This window comes from Octopus bimaculoides, chromosome 24, assembly GCF_001194135.2.
Source record: "Octopus bimaculoides isolate UCB-OBI-ISO-001 chromosome 24, ASM119413v2, whole genome shotgun sequence".
In the NCBI taxonomy this organism is placed as follows: Eukaryota; Metazoa; Mollusca; class Cephalopoda; order Octopoda; family Octopodidae; genus Octopus; species Octopus bimaculoides.
The window spans coordinates 23,209,839-23,213,069 of NC_069004.1; the positions used below are offsets into that span (position 1 = coordinate 23,209,839).

The 3,231-nt window shown below is 38.4% G+C and overlaps 1 protein-coding gene across 3 annotated transcripts in view; it reads right to left on the bottom strand.

Moving 5' to 3' along the window:
* LOC106872918 (probable aminopeptidase NPEPL1) overlaps window positions 1-3,231 on the bottom strand; it is a 79,974-nt gene that overhangs the window by 57,299 nt on the left and 19,444 nt on the right. The window lies entirely within an intron of this gene.

Sequence of the window (3,231 nt, forward strand, 5' to 3'; positions counted from 1 at the left end):
TATATATAGCAAAAAAATAAATTCAAAAGAGAGAAAGAATGATTTCTAATAAAGATTCATCATACTCACAGAAAACAGCCAGAGCAACTCGTAAGAATATGAAAATAGTAGTTGAAAAATATCATTATAGGTATAAATATACCATAAACAATTATAGAGAAATGGAGGAGGAAAAGATGTTGCTACATCTTTTTCTCCTCCATTTTTCTATAATTGTTTATGGTATATTTATAACTATAATGATATTTTTCAACTATATATATATATATATATCATCATCATCGTTTAACGTCCGCTGGGTTGGACGATTTGACTGAGGACTGGTGAAACCAGATGGCCACACCGGGCTCCAATCTGATATATATACACACATACATGCATACACACATACACGCACATACACAGAGGTAAGCACATAAATGCAAAACAAGATAGAAAAAAATTACTACTTGACTACCAAAGGTAGAGTAATATGCTTTTATTAAAGCTGAAAAAATCTTCACAAACTGTTACTCAGAGTTTCACGTTACCATTTGTGGGACAATTGTGATCATACATAATGAAAGTGTATGTACAAATATATACAGATAATGAATAGATAGGGATAATGTATCCAAGTGGGTACTGTATGAACACTAAGTTATAAACTGAGATATGGCTAACCGCATTGAGTTGTGAGGAGTACCTAGTATTACTTAAGGTAAGCAATCCCACTGTATTTCATCCAATGGGTAAATCCCTCTAATTCATAATCAACTTATGGCTTGGGTTTTAAAAAATATACTTTGACCCAGTTTAAAGGTCTAGTATTCTCAATTCCAATGTTGAACCTAGGTCAGGATAAGGTCAACCTCATAGCAGTTTTGGTAGCCATATTAGGTTTCCAACTCTTCCTTTCACATTCTTTGCACTCAAAAACTATGGTAACCTAACAAAATAACAATTTTGCTTCCAACCACATCAATGAATGGATGGACCTTAAATAAAGTTGCATAGACTAATAATCAGTCAAAAGTAACTGGATGTAAATGGAATTGCTAGTTGTCTATGCAGTAAAAACTTGCATCTGACACATTTAAACCAAATGCGTTGTACAACTGACTATGAAGATAAAATATATGCAAATGTACTAATCTCCATATTCATTGTAATTGTGAAGAAGACACATATTCTACAGCAGAACTGTTAAGGTCACTCTCCACTGGTGAAAAAGATTGGCCTGCAAAAGTCTTGTGCTGGCACCATGTAATACTGCTCATGCTGGTTCCACATTAAAAGCACTCAGCACACACTGTAAAGTGATTGGCATTAGGAAGCTCATCCAGCTGTAGAAACCATGCCAAATCAGGCCAGAACCTGGTGCAACTTTCTGGTTTACCAACTCTAGTGAAACTGGCCAACCCATGCCAGCATGGCAAACACACATTAAAGGATGATGATGATGACAATGATAAATATATATATGCATGTATGTGTGTGTATTTTCACTAGATTATTTAGAATGGATTTAGGGTTTATAGTTTGGAGATAATAGCTGCATCCTAAAGTCTAGAGTAAGATCCAAGAAGTTAACCACTCTTGGGCCATTGTCAAAAGAAACATCAATGGTGGAAGTTTCAATTTCATCCCAGTTGCTATAGATCTGTGGTTCTTAACCCCCACACTATGATTTCAAGAACTTGTACATCACATGCAAACTGGCAAGATAGAATCAGGTGATTATCATGGGCTGTCACTAAACTTAGTAGTAATTTTGAGTGGCATCTTCTTAGCCAGCCCATCTGGCATTTTCCTCCTCTGTCAATTCAATATATATATATTAGACTGTGGTCATGCTGGAGCACCGCCTTTAACTTTTAGGTCAAATGAAATTAACCCAGTACCTATTTTTTTTTTAAGCCTGGTACTTATTCTATCAGTGTCTTTTTGCCAAACTGCTAAGTTATGGGGATGTAAACAAACCAACACCAGTTGTCAAGCAGTGGTAGAAAACAGACAGACACACACACATATATATATACAACACTATATATACAGGCTTCTTTCAGTTTCTGGCTTGCAATTCCACTCACAAGGCTTTGGTTGGCCCAAAGCTATTGAAGACACTTGCTTAAGGTGTCATTCAGTGGGACTAAAACCAGAACCATGTGGTTGGGAAGCAAACATCTTACCACACAGCCACACATATATATATATATATATCATCATCATCGTTTAACGTCCACCTTCCATGTATGCATGGGTAGGATGGTTGATAGGAGTCGGCCAGGTAGAAAAACTACCCCAGGCTACTAGCAGGGATTTTATGGCTGGATGCCCTTCCTAACACCAACCACTCTGCAAAGTGGACTCAGTGCTTTTTACATAGGGCTAGCACAGGTGAGGTTAGTTTTGGCATGCTTTTTACAGCTGGATGCCCTTCCAACCACATTACAGTGTGGACTGGATACTTTTAATGTAACACCAGCACTGGTAGGGTAACCAAGTAACTTACAAGACAAGGAATTATGAGAGGGGCAGGGCATTTGAGGAGGGGAACTTGTGTCAGAGGATGAAAGGTTAGAATGTGACAAAGGGACAGAGAGACAAAAGCACGTGTCTTGGTACAACAGAGGGGGGTCATTAGATGAGGTGATCCAGTATCAAATGATGAAAGGTTAGAGTGTAACAGAGAAATAGAGAGGCAGAAATAGGTGTCTTGCTATAGAATAGGTGCACGGACACCCATTGAGAGAGAGAGGTACAAGAAAGAGGCCAGAAACAAGTGTGCTGACGTAAAGGAGATACTTGGTTACCTAATCAGGGGAAAAACAAAGAAAAGGAAAGGGAGAGAGAGAGTAAGAAACAGCAAAAGTGTAAGAGAGAGCAGAAGAGAGATGGTGTAGTGCTAGGGTATATTCACAAGTAACAAGAATAGGCTGCTATGAGGGAGTCATCCGCAGAGCGCTAGCCTGCAGCGAACCGGCGAACAGGTAAAACCTATACATTGATTATGAGCAGTCGATAACGTTTACAACAGAAGTGTTGTTTTTAATTCGTAACTGAATGCATATAGACAGGTCACAGATGTGTGTCAATAGCCAGCTGGAGAAGATGTTCTCCTGGGGCTAAAAGCAACAGTAACATCCACCCTTAGGGTTCAGCCGCATTTAAGTGGCAAATATACTTCACGTTGTCGTGCAGTTACTGTTAATACCTCGTTCAGAGATCTAACATTGCTATATATATATA